Here is a 14106-nt window from a genome sequence, read left to right on the forward strand (position 1 = left end):
CTACAGTATAGTATACGAAAGAAAAGACACACGAGTAATGGGTATTTCAAATATAGGAAATTCTATAAATCTTGATTCCTATCTGCGACAAAATCTAGAACATTCTATAAATGTTTCACGTAACCACATTGCTAAATGGTGAACAAAATTCATTGCATGTTAGCCTTTAGTGCAAATATATAACCTAAATGAGTTCTTAGAATATATATATATATATATATATATATATATATATATATATATATATATATATATATATATATATATATATATATATATATATATATACACTCTCGAGATAATGGAATATGAATTTCCCTGATAATATGCAGGGTACACTCACTACTTACAAACTGACATGCTGAATGCATGCCAACGTACCGAATAACCGAATATCTATTTTGAAAGCTTGAAGTGGAAAGAAAAAGTATATACTCATATGTCGTATAATTTAAAAAATTAGAATGTATCAACAGCCGAACAACTAATCATTAGTTTAGGTAATTACACTTTGGTGATCAATGACGTCAAAACTCAAAGAAAGAAGACGAGTGATGTAGACCAGTTTTACCTTATCTTTAGAGAACTCGGTGATGTAGTTGACCAATTTGTAAACAAACGGATCTTGAACAGCCGTGATGAGAAACAAGGTGAGGGTGAGTTGTAAATTTTTGTCTTTTTTATCGTTTATATGTCTTTGGAGTTTACTGGATATTAAAGTAGTTATATTTGACGGTCCCCGGGTAAAAAGGATTAATTTTTTGTATCGCTTTGAATCTTATATTATTTAAAGTTGAGGATCCGGGTGTGATTTTTTCCAGTGTTGACAAAATTCGTACTACTCCGCCCACTTGTCACATCATGCTTATGAATCATCCTTTTGTGCATACTTTGTATATTTTCCATGGATTAACCTGACTTGCAATGGTCATGAAGTTCATAAATTGTATAATAGTCGTTCTTATTAATAAATGTTTCCCTGACCGGAACTATAATAAAACTTCTGGTCTAACCTACCCATGCAAATGGACTTAAGCTGAGGTACATTTTCTGTTTTGCTTAGTATAGTCATAATAAAAAATTTGATGAGATTAAGATAACTATATTGATAGTTCATTCTTTGGACTGACCAGGGTTAATATTAGATAATTTGATTGGAAAATATACTCTTAATTTTTTGGCAAATACATGAACCTCTTATTTTTCATACTCACTGCCTTGTGTTTTAGATATTTCTGACCATGATTATTGGGGAAATCACGTTCAAGTTTATGGACCCGCTTATCTAAAGACAATTATGGGGGACCCCAGTAGGAAACGGGGTTGCTAAGTGGGGAAATGTCATAAACGAGTGTTTGACAGCAATAATGGTAAATTTGTATTGTATTACAGGGTGTGATTTCGAACAGAAAATGTATGATTTCCTATAGTAAATAACGTGATTTAACCGAATTTGACCTTCATTTCAACCGGAATCAAACAGATCAACCAGTCCGACTAACTTTAAGTTGACGAATTGGTTGATGTTATTATGGATGAAATGAAGGTGAAAACCGGTTAAATCACGATATTTCCTACAGGAAAACATATATTTTCTGTTAAAATGGTTAAATATTATCACTGTTGACATATATGTTGTGTTAAAATATTTAAATATAAGCACTTGATCAACGTTGTACTGAGAACGATAACATTAGCAACGTTACCAATGATTCGCAGTGCTACCAACGATGACGAATGGTACACAGAGTTACCAACGACACGATGACATTACTAGCGGTAGAAATGCTAAATATTTCCATACGTATTTTAAATAATTCTTCCATATAACTATTACACAATATATAAAATAGTACAAAATGGGCACAGAACCTAACAAACCCACCTAACCTGGCCTAGAAGTACCCCGGTCACAAAACATATAATGACTATTGAGGAATGACTTACTTTTATGAAGAAAACGACGAAACTTGTGGGTCACGGGAGGGTGAGACTGACGGATTAACTCGTAGACGACTTTTCCTAAAAATGTACCTTTATAGGCAGTAACGGTATAACCACAACGACGTTTCTTCTTAGTTTTAGGTATGATGGATTCAGAATTACAATAAAACACGTGAATGTCTTTCCTATAAGATAAAAGAGAACGGCACTTGGGGCACTTTAAACGATGAGGAATTACATTGTGTGATTTAAGGAAATAATCAACATTGGCTGAAGAATCATAAAAATCACCATGGAATTTAGCCACTGCTTTTAGGTACGGAATACTGCAGCCGTTACAAGTTTCTATAACTTCCTCCATCGAAAAATACAACAAAATAAATCTCACTTGAAATGACGGACACCTTACTAGGACAAAGGTTACAACGCAAAAGGGATTGGAGGAAGGGGCATGAACAGACGACTCAAAGAGATAAAGGAAGGGGGGGCTAGGGAAATATCTGTAGACAACCCCCATGTGTAAACTTTGAATAGGCATCGGTTGGTGATTGGTTAAGGGAAAAACAAAGGAGACTAGCGGGTAAAAATGAATGAACTAAATAGGGAAACTAGTCCAGAGAAAGCATTTATGTGAAACAGAGGAGGGAAAAGGAAATAACAAAAGAAAAGAAATAAAAACAATATAGGAAGATAAAATGGAATGAATGATAAATAATATTGAATGGGAATATAAAATGAGATGATTATACTGTGAATGAACTGGATAGGGAAACTAGTCCAGAGCAAGTATTTATGTGAAACTGGGGAGAGAAAAGGAAATAACCAAAGAAATTAACCCAATATAGGAAGATAAAATGGAATGTATGATAAATAATATTGAATGGGAATATAAAATGAGATGATAATACGATAATAAAAAGAGTAATTGGGGGGGGGCAAGCTTCTGCGCACGGGGAGTGATATTTGCGCAGACCGAAAACTGGTATGCACGAACGAACGTACAAATGGGTGCTAATGTTAGCAGGGAATGCTAACATTTGATCTACATCAGACGATGGCAGCACTGGTTACTGTATGTTTTCATGAAATAATCTTTGCAAGGGCTCCTCCAAAGTTTACCCAGTTATACTGTTTTGTATTTTCCTTCGGTTATGATACATACAAGAAGCTAATGTATAGAGAAGAAAAGGCTTGTTTTACGTTTATATATCGAATCCCCAGTATGTTTTCCCCACCCAAAACCCCGAGTTCCCACTGGGGGTCCCCCATTATCGGAGGATATAGATGTATATGTATTTCTGAAACTATTCATTTGCGACGGGAACGAGTGTCATTTTCGAAGAGAGCGTAATTTTTTCTATAAGAAAAAGTAGTTGTTTTCCTAGGTTACATTGCCCTGTAATACACTACAATGAAACCGGAAATTAAAGTATTAATGCTATCGCTGATTCACTTCATGGCCTTCTAATGGTTTTTGCTCCATTGTTGCTTGCATTACCTCACTGCTTCTCAGTTCTGGCAAGCGGTACATGAATGTGCTGCGTATATAAGTTCCGTGGTCCATTTTTTCGGGGATATTTATACCTTCACCTGAAAAACAAAAGCTACAGTATATACAGAATAAAGTGTTTTCAAAATAATCAATAACGGAAATAGATGAAATTACACTAAATTTTAAAATGTATTGTTCTTCCCCTTTGGAGATAATCTTCATGTGATTGTAGTCATGCTGGAACTAAAGGGGAAGGTGGGAAAAACATATACAGTACGTCGAAAACCAACATCCAAGAACTTTTGCATGAGTATTTGGAAGCTCGTAATTGGCTAAAAAAGCCTGGTAATGATTACGTCATATAAATATCAGAACAGTTTGCTAAAGTGAATGGTAACAACTCATGCTCAGTAACACCTAATTTGTTTCCTAAAAGTAAACAAAGGAATTAGACTTCAAAATAGACATCACCTTTTAATCGATCGAGCGGGTGCATTGTCCAAACAAGGCAAGCACTTCAAAGGCAAATTCCTCTCCTGAAGATACTTTTTGACAGCAGGGCCGAAAACTACGTTTACCCATTCCACAAAGCTATGCCTAGTAACCCAAGCCTTAGAATTATAACGCCATAGAACATGTAGCAGGTCTTTATTAATTCTGTGCTATAAATGCCCTAGGGTTTTCGGAATGGTAAACTAACAAAGTCTTAATTTTGCATTCCCCGCTGGCGTTGGCACAAAGCGCAAGAGTCAACCGATCCTTCATTGGCTTATGTCCAGGCATTTTCTTCTCTTCGGCGGTAATGTACGTTCGACTAGGCATCTTTTTCCAAAACAGACCGGTTTCATCGCAGTTGAACACCTGCTGCTCTACGTAACCTTCCTCCGCCACGATGCTTTCGAACTTTTTAACAAAGTCTTTAGCAGCCTTGGTGTCCGAACTCGAAGCTTCTCCATGACGAACAACTGAATGAATCCCCGTCCGTTTCCTAAATTTCTCGAACCAACCTCGAGACGCCTTGAACTCCTCCGTCGTAGGATCGACTGAACTCTCCCCCGCGTCACCCCGAGAGCGCGCCGCCTTCAAGTCACTGTAGATAGCGCTGGTCAGAAATGCATAATAAACACAAGGTAACCAGGAGAAAAAATATATGGTTCATGTAAGTGGCAGGAAATTAAAGTACAGTATCATAGCCTAATTGCATATAACTCATATCCTGTCCCTTGGATGGTTTTTGCACTGCCTGGTTCGCTTTGCTCCCAAATAAACATATCACTATTCCTCTGTTCTGGCAAGCGGTACGTGGTTTTGCTGCGCATGCTATCCACTTTGGTTACCAAATATCATAATTATCTATAATTTATATCATGTCCCTCAAATCTCTGCGGTGGCTTGCATCTCTCGCAAATAAACGTAATTTCATTGCTTCTCTGTTCAGGGAAGGAGTACATGATTGAGCTGCTCATGCCAATTATGTGGGTTATTATTTTTGGGAATATTTTTTACTTTCAGATGAGCAACAATAGCTCTATACTGAACAGAGCATTTCAGTATACTGGGTAATTAATTACCGAAATAGGTGAAACTGCATCAAATTTTGAAATGTATTGAACTTCCCTTTTTATGAATAGAACTTACCTGGCAGTTATATATATATAGCTGAGTCTCTGACTGCGGCAGAATTTAATTGAAAATTGCGGCAACCGCCTTGTGGTGGTTGTGTGGTTAGATGGTTAACAACCCTTACAGAGTGGTACTTGGAATCATTCCCATTTTCTGTTCCTCAGATTATCTCTGCCGGCCGGATCGACAACATCGTTGGTCCGCCTTTCAGAGTTTTTCGGATCGCTTTCCCTTCATCGCCTTTTTGGACTTCGTTTTTGGTGAAGTACACTGTGTTGGGATTTGGCAATCGTGTTGTTTTTGTTTTTTGTCTTTTTTCCTTTATTATCATGAGTGAGAAAATTCATTATCGTGTTAGTGCGAATGATATTTGCAAGGTGAGGTTGCCGAAACTTTCGGTTGACCCTCACACTATCTGTATGGGTTGCAGGGAGTTTGAATGTGCTTTAGATAATAAGTGCAAGGAATGCGAGGTTTTAAGTGATAATGATTGGTTAGCTATGCAGCGCTATGTGCGCAAACTTGAGATTGATAGAGTTAGAAGAGCTAAATCAAAGTCAAAGTCTGCTAGTGAGCCTAGCTTAGATTTATCTATTGACCCTTTGCTTGTAACCCCTTTGGAAGATATTCCTTCCCCAAATGTAGTGACTCCTGACCCTTCTACAGGACCTGTGCCTACGGATGACCCTGGGTATGCTAAATTAGCTGCTGAATTGGAGGCCATTAAAGCACAGTTGGAGGCCTTTAAAGGTAAGGGTGTAGGTGAAATTAGTGCTTGTGAAAGTGCAGTGGAGGTGATGACTGATCGAATCTGTCATACCCCTAGGTCTAGACCTCTACCAAGCTCCCAGGACCAAGGGAGAAGGTACGTCGAAAGCCGAAAGGGGGTGAGAGGTGATTATCCTCGGTCAGTCGTCACCTCAGACAGTCCTGTTGCGATCTCCCGGGCTGCTCTTGACCGCCGTAGGAAGGCGTGTCGGATACGTTTGTGTCTTCGCCTGATCGTTCTCCCAGACGTAATTGGCGTTACGAATCAAGACCAACGAAGATAGGGTGGAACCGGGACGTGCAGTCTCGCTCTCCCTCTCCCGGTTCGAGTAGCAGAGACCCTGATCCTTCGGAAGACGATTTCGATGTTCCTGTTAAAAGGGCGAAACAGAGAGTCCTTAGCCCAGTTAATCCTGCTAGACTCCCTGCTTCTTCTGCCAGCGCTCCCAGTCAAGCCGTACGACAACTGCCGTCTTCGGCACCGCAAGAGCCAGCGGAGGTTGCTAAAGCTTTCATGGTTGTTATGCAGGAACAACTTTCATCGTTAGTTAAAGCTTTCAGCCACCCTTCTCAGTCCGTCAGACGTAAGGACGTCTCTTTGCCTGTTAAGAGATCTTCTTCTAAGAGAGATTTCAGTATCTCTCCCAAGAAAATTCTGCGCACTTCGTCGGCCGTACAACAACGTACACCCTCTTCATCGGCATGCTGCCAGGAATTTCCTTCCCCCCTCTCCCGCCGCCAGGACGATACTGCCTCTCGTTCTCGGCGCCGTGACGATTCCGTTTCCCTTTCGTAACGCCTGGACGTTACTGCCTCGTTTCTTAGGAAACAGGATGAATGCAGTCTGCATTTTCAAGGCGACGGCAGCCTGCATCTTCAGGACGCTTCCGTTTCTCGTCATCGTGACGATACTGCCTCTTGTCATTGTGACGATACCGCTTCTCATCATCGTGACGATACCGCCTCTCGCCGACTGGATGTTAGCGGCGCTCGGCGCCAGGATTCAAACAGCTCTCGCTGCCAGACTGCTGGCAGCCCAACTCGTCGGGATGTTATCCTTGAGCAGGACCTCGAAGATATTTCGGAAGATGAAGAAAAACCTGCCGACTCTTCTAGCGATTACAAGGTTCTTTCTCGCTCTCTTTTGGAACTTTATGAGGAGGAATTTCAACCTTCGGCCCCTCGTTCTCCTCAGTCTCAATTTACCAGGAAGAAAGCTACTAAGTCTTCGGCCTTCATCAAAATGAAACTTTCAATTTCGGCCAGGAAAGCTCTCGCTAAAGTGGATGATTGGATGAAGGAACGGAGACAAGCTGTCAAGGCCACCTTTTCTTTTCCACCGTCCCGGCTCGCTTCCAAGGCCGGTATGTGGTATGAGACAGTGGAACCTTTGGGGTTAGGAGTGCCTTCCTCCTCCCAAGGTGACTTCTCGGCTCTTGTGGACTCGGCAAGAAGGCATGCTTTAAACTCTGCCAAGGTGATGTGGTCCATGTCGGAGCTTGATCACCTCGTCAAGGGAATTTTCATGGTTTTCGAGGTTTTCAGCTTCCAGGACTGGTCTCTCGGGACTCTGGCCAGGAAGTATGAACTCCTGGAGGACACAAAGGACCTGACGAGTATCATGTCCTGCATGGACAAAGCTCTAAGGGATGGAGCTAATGAATTGGCTTCCCTTTTCTCAGCAGGGGTCTTAAAGAAGAGGGCCCTTTTGTGCTCCTTCACCTCTAGATCTGTGACTGTTGCCCAGAAGTCGGAGCTACTTTACGCCCCTTTTTCACGTCATCTTCTTCCTGAAGCTCTGGTCAGAGATATCTCCCTTTCTCTGGCTCAGAAGGCTACTCAGGACCTTTTGTCTCGGTCGGCTAGAAAGACCTTACCTGTTGCTCCTGCTCCTCTGAAGAAGGAGGAGAAGAAGTTTCAACAGCCCTTTCAGGGCAGGATCTCCTCGAGAGCGGATTTTAGGGGGAGAAGACTAAGAGTCAGGGCCAAGGACCAGCAGGGGTGCGTTTAGGCCCCGGTCCAAAAAATGAGATGGAAGTCCTCCAGACACCAGTAGGGGCAAGACTGTCTCGTTTTTGGAAGTCTTGGGAAAGGAGAGGGGCGGACACCAGGTCCCTCTCAGTCGTCAAGGAAGGTTACAAGATCCCCTTTTTAAAGAAACCACCTCTCTCAGACTCTCCCCTGGCCTTAGTGGCTCAGTACACCAACGCGGGGAAACGAGAGGCTCTTCTGGAGCTAGTCGACCAGATGTTGGTCAAGGGAGCAATAGAGCCAGTTCAAGACCTCGCCTCCCCAGGCTTTTACAATCGCCTGTTTCTGGTTCCCAAGAACTCGGGTGGATGGAGACCAGTCCTAGATGTCAGCTCTCTGAACGCCTTCGTGGAGAAAACAAAGTTCTCCATGGAAACGACTCAGTCAGTGCTGGCTGCAGTTCGTCCAGGAGACTGGATGGTTTCTCTCGACCTGCAGGACGCTTATTTTCACGTCCCCATTCATCCGTCTTCGAGGAGATATCTGAGGTTTGTGTTCCAGGGCAAGTGCTTCCAGTTCAGGGCACTTTGCTTCGGTCTTAGCACAGCTCCCCAAGTTTTCACCAGACTTATGGCGAATGTGGCAGGCTGGTTACACCAGGAGGGGATAAGGGTCTACTTCTATCTAGACGACTGGCTGATTCGGTCACAGTCGAAAGAGAAATGTCTGGAGGACCTAATGAAAACTTATACGATCACTCAGGACCTGGGACTCATCGTCAACTGGGGGAAGTCTCAGACCGAGCCGAATCAGACTATTCTCTATTTGGGGATAGTTCTGAATTCAGTTCTTTTTCAGGCTTCTCCCTCCCAGGAGAGGCAGACCAGGTGCCTGGACAAAGTCAAAGACTTTTTGAGGAAGCAGGAATGCTCAGCGAAGGAGTGGATGAGTCTGCTGGGAGCTCTATCCTCCCTGGAGCAGTTTGTTCCTTTGGGGAGACTGCACCTAAGGCCTCTGCAACACTTCCTCGCAAAGGTTTGGAACAGAAAGATCCAGGAGGACACTTTTTTTTCTTTTCCCATTCCGACAGAGATCAAGGATCTTTTAATGTGGTGGCTGGACCCAGCTCTGTTGGGAAAAGGGATCTCCTTGTTCAAGAAGAACCCCGACCTAGTGTTATTCTCAGACGCGTCCGAGTCAGGCTGGGGAGCAACACTAGGGAACAAAGAGGTCTCAGGTATTTGGGAAGGGAGTCAGGTCAGTTGGCATATCAACAGGAAGGAATTGATGGCCATTTTGTTAGGGCTCAAGGCCTTCAAAACCTCGGTGTCGGGAAAGACTGTGGAGATCAATTCCGACAACACCACAGCTCTCGCGTACATAAGGAAGCAAGGGGGAACTCACTCCCTCTCCCTGTTCTCAACTGCGAGAGAGCTTCTCCTCTGGGCGAACGAGAACGAGACCCAGCTGTTGACAAGGTTTGTTCAAGGGCAGAGAAACATCAGGGCAGACATGCTCAGCAGGAGGGGACAGGTCCTTCCTACAGAGTGGACTCTCACCCCGCATGTCTGTCGGAGCCTCTGGAAGTTGTGGGGCAGACCAGTAATAGACCTTTTCGCCTCCAATCTAAACAAGAGGATCCCCAACTACTGCTCCCTAGTCCCGGACGAGGAAGCTGTTGCAGTGGACGCCTTCTTGATGGATTGGACGGGGCTGGACATGTATGCCTTTCCCCCGTTCAAGATCATCAATCTGGTTGTCAGGAAGTTCACTCTCCTCGATTCGGGACGAATGACCCTAGTGGCTCCATTCTGGCCTGCGAGGGAATGGTTCACCGAAGTGGTAGGGTTACTGATGGACTTTCCAAGAAGACTCCCGGCAAGTCCAGATCTTCTCAGACAACCCCACTTCGAGAGATTTCACCAAAACCCCCTCGCTCTCAATCTGACTGCCTTCAGACTGTCGAGAAGCTCGTTAGATCTCGAGGCTTTTCGGCACAAGCGGCGAAAGCTATTGCCAGGGCAAGGAGGATCTCTTCACAAAGAGTCTACCAGTCAAAGTGGGAGACCTTTAGAGCTTGGTGCAGGAGGCGCAAGGTTTCCTCGTCCTCTACCTCTCTGAGCCAGATTGCAGACTTTCTTTTGTACCTCAGGCAGGATGCTAAGCTGGCTGTATCTACCATTAAAGGATACAGGAGCATGCTCTCAACCGTCTTTAGGCATAGAGGCTCTGAGTTATCTCAGAATAAGGACTTGCAGGACCTCATTAGGTCTTTTGAGACAACGAAGCAGGTGCACTTAAGACCCCCATCTTGGAACCTGGATGTGGTGCTTAAGTTTTTGTGCTCCAGGAAGTTTGAGCCTATCTCGCAAGCTTCTCTGCGAGATGTGACTAAGAAAACCCTCTTCCTTTTGTCTCTAGCGACTGCCAGGAGGATCAGCGAGGTCCAGGCAATCGAGAAGCGTGTAGGCTTCACCCTAAATGGAGCGGTTTGTTCCTTGAGGTTCGACTTTCTCGCCAAGAATGAGAACCCTTCGAAACCCTGGCCTAGGACTTTTGAAGTCCCTAACCTCACGAATCTAGTAGGTCAGGAACAGGAAAGCCTCCTCTGCCCGGTTAGGGCTCTCAAGGCTTATTTGGCCCACACTAAGAGCGTGAGGGGTGCTTCCAACTCCTTATGGTGTTCAGTGAAGGATCCTCAAAAACCCCTGTCAAAGAACGCTTTGTCCTTTTTCCTGAGGGAAACTATTAGGGAAGCCCACCTCTTTTGTGAGGAAGAAAACTTCGCCCTGTTAAAAGTACGGGCTCACAGAGTAAGGGCCATTGCTGCTTCGCTTGCATACCGGAAAAATATGTCAGTTAAGCAGATCATGGACGCAACGTTCTGGAGGAGCAACTCTGTCTTCGCTTCTCATTACCTCAGAGAGGTAAGAGTGGACTATGACAAGTGTTATACCTTGGGCCCATACGTAGCTGTGGCTTCTGTATTAGGCAAAGGAGTTACTACCCCCACTCAACCTTAGTTTATGTACTTGTATTTGGGTTTGTGTTTTTTATGGTTGTCTGAGGTCCTCGTCCTGTGGTACGGTTCCCTCAGTCCAGATAGATAGTTTATATCTATTTCTGCAAGGTTAGATGTTTAGCTTTAGTAAGGTTGCAGGTTTTTTATATGGGAAGGTAGTTTTCTGAAGTCTAGTCAAGTTGTTGGTCCTACCCCTTTGACAGACTCGATTGAGTTGTTTGCAGCGTAGCAGGTCTACTCCTGGCTGAACACTCCTAAGGGAAAGCAACTCTAGAGGCAGTTACCTTTGAAGTCAGCTACCTTAGCAGGTAAGGAATCAAGGTGTTTGTTCTCCTACAACTCTTTTGTTGTTTCCCCAACTATGTTTTTTCTGTCTGTTTCCCTCCTCCAAATGTGTGAATCAGCTATATATATATAACTGCCAGGTAAGTTCTATTCATAAAAATGGAGTTTTTATGATAAAACAAAGTTTTATGAATACTTACCTGGCAGTTATATATATATTTTAAAGCCCACCCACCTCCCCTCAGGAGACAGGTCGGGCAAAGATAATCTGAGGAACAGAAAATGGGAATGATTCCAAGTACCACCCTGTAAGGGTTGTTAACCATCTAACCACACAACCACCACAAGGCGGTTGCCGCGATTTTCGATTAAATTCTGCCGCAGTCAGAGACTCAACTATATATATATAACTGCCAAGTAAGTATTCATAAAACTTTGTTTTATCATAAAAACTCCATTTTAGATGAGGCTTCACGTGACAATACCTGGAAAAAGTGAGTGGATGTAACGCAGACGTAGTAAAGGCTAAAAGGTTTAAAGGTAGCTCATGAATGGCAGAGGCAAGGAACTGTGGCATTGTCCGATCAAACTGGACAGTGCCCAAGAGACTGACCATATACTATACATATGATCAGCGCCCTAGCCCCATCTCCACCCAAGCTAGGACCAAGGAAGGCCAAGCAATGGCTACTGATGACTACAGAGAGACATATAGGCTCTCCCAAATCCCCCATCCTTAGCTCATAAGGATGATAAGGTTGGAGCGACCAGAGAAACTAAAGAGTCTGAGCGGGACTCGAACCCCAGTCTGGCATTCACCAGTCAGGGACGTTACCACATTGGCCACCACAACCCTAACACTCAATCAGTCTCTTAATTATTTAGGTCTATGTTAGCTTACAGAGTCATGCAACATTGGTAGAAAATCTATCTAAGGCACCTTGTATTATTGTAAAATACCGGTATAGACCAATTCAGTCAACAAGTTGTTTTCATGAGCCCAACTATTTAAAGGTTATTTATAAGTATAATGTAGAACCTAACCTATTTTAAACAGAATGAAAATGCAGGTAATTGTTCCATAACTGGAATACAAACCTACGCTTTTTATTAGGGGAATTTATTTCGGCGAAGCTGAAAAGACGAGCCATTAAAATTTATCGAGGGTTAGCTACCCATTCCGCTAGTTAGCGCGGGTAGCTTGCTACCGCTCCTGCTCACATACCTGTGATTTAGCTCACTTTGCTATTGGCTCGGAGGGTGAACGGTCTTTATTTATCTTCATCCTCACCAGTATTTGGACTGCCATTAATACTTTTTGTTTGTGGTTTCTCTTTAACAGTGTGTGTTTGTGGTGACGTCTGCCGACTATGCGTACCTGCCCTGGACTTAAAGACCGGCCCGGCGGTACTTTCATGTTGGCTCTGGACACCGATCGCCACACCCTTTGTCCCACCTGGAGAGGTCAACAGTTTGATAGTGAAACTCTAAGTGTAGGGAGTAACGGGAGTGGTCTGCCCCTCAGTGGGAAAGGTTTGGGCGCCGGGGGAAGAAGTCAAAGTGGGATATTTCTCCTTCAAAGGGATCAAAGAAAGGAAACAACTAAATCCTTCTTCTGTCACTTCCATACCTTCTTCAACTTTCATACCTTCTTCCGAAGCTCCAACTCGTTCATCCTCTTCTGAGAGACCATCAAGTAGTAGCGTAGGCCCTTTTAACTGATGGTCAACCACTGTCCTTGAGAGATGGTGTTGCTTCTCCTTGTGTAACGACTGCACCTCTCCCTCCGGGTGAGGCCTTGCCTCTTACTCCCTTTATACAGGTGTGGTCGTCCTTGGGGCTTCCAGGTCCACCCTCCAAGGACTCCTTGCTGCAACTCGTCATCCGTGGTGCTAGTGTGCAGCCTTCGTTGTCTTCGGAGGTGGATCCTGTGTCGTGTGTCAACGTAGTGGTGTCAGAGGCTTCGTCTGCTGCTGCTGCTGACGTCCTTCCCCTGCAGACTCTTCACCAGTTGGTGCTGACTGGGCTTCCCACGTTCCTGATCATCCTTCGAGGGGAAAGCAAAGTCTTTGGTCTCTCTCCTGCAAGTGTTTCTCCTCCTCGGGGGAGTTCACTCATAGAGACTCCTCTGCGGAGGACTGCTGCTTCCATAGGTCAGCTTGCTGACCCACCAGCCCTAGAGGGCATTGGCGATCTCGCAAAGCTCGCCCTCCGCTTCGCATTAGAGGTGAAAAGGCGCCTCTTCGGCTCTTCAGTCTCGTCTTTGCAGCCTTCCCCCGCAGAGGAGCCTTCTCTTCTGTTGTCTTTTGAAACCTTGACCTTCCCCCTCTCCTGGACCTTCTCCTGACAACGCTGCAGCTAGTCCTCAGTCTTCGGCCTTGGACTCTTCGGTAGATCGTGCGCGATCCCCTTCGGAAGATGTTTGCTCTTCCAAAGGGCACATTTCTGTTCCTGATCATCCAATGCGCCGATCTTCTACATTTGACTGACCTTCTGACCTGCCTTCTCCGTTTGTGACTCCTGTTCCATGCCTGCCTACTCACGGTGTGACCAAACGTCGCTCGCCATCGCGAACGTGCCATCCTGCACCAGCGCTTGCCTACAGCTCTTCAGCGCTCAACACCACGTCAACGCTCTTCAATGCCCCAGCGACCTCCTGGTTCCCAGCACTCTCCCGCGCATTCGCGCCTTTCTAAGCATCAGCGTTTACCAGCTTGCCAGTACACCAACACAGTGCTCTCCTGCGCATCTGCACTTTCCTACACGACAGCGCTCGCCAGTGCTCTCGTGCGCACCAGGACTCTCATGCACGCCAGCGCTTGCCTGCGCATCAGCGGTCTCCTGCGTGTTAGCGCTCCCCAGCTCCCCAGAGCTCTCCTATGCATCAGCACTTCCCAGCTCGCCAGCGTTCTTCAACGAGCAAGCACTCTCCGGCGAGCATGATGTGCCAGCACTCGCCTGCGCAAAATAGTGGAACAGGTTTCTCCGACTTGAAGAAAAT

The 14106-nt window shown here is 44.8% G+C and overlaps 1 protein-coding gene across 4 annotated transcripts in view; it reads left to right on the forward strand.

Moving 5' to 3' along the window:
* The first annotated feature begins 525 nt into the window (after positions 1-525).
* The window catches only part of Mer (ezrin/radixin/moesin family protein merlin), a 91625-nt gene continuing 78044 nt past the window's right edge, over positions 526-14106 (forward strand). For 2 of the 4 annotated variants that reach the window (XR_011040252.1, XM_068351887.1), the window contains exon 1: positions 537-656. The gene's annotated coding sequence lies outside the window, so the exon portion shown is untranslated. Of the gene's footprint in view, positions 657-2104; positions 2261-14106 lie in introns of those variants that run through there. The other 2 variants (XM_068351888.1, XM_068351889.1) reach the window with 2 other exon arrangements.

Source organism: Palaemon carinicauda, chromosome 28 (assembly GCF_036898095.1).
Source record: "Palaemon carinicauda isolate YSFRI2023 chromosome 28, ASM3689809v2, whole genome shotgun sequence".
In the NCBI taxonomy this organism is placed as follows: Eukaryota; Metazoa; Arthropoda; class Malacostraca; order Decapoda; family Palaemonidae; genus Palaemon; species Palaemon carinicauda.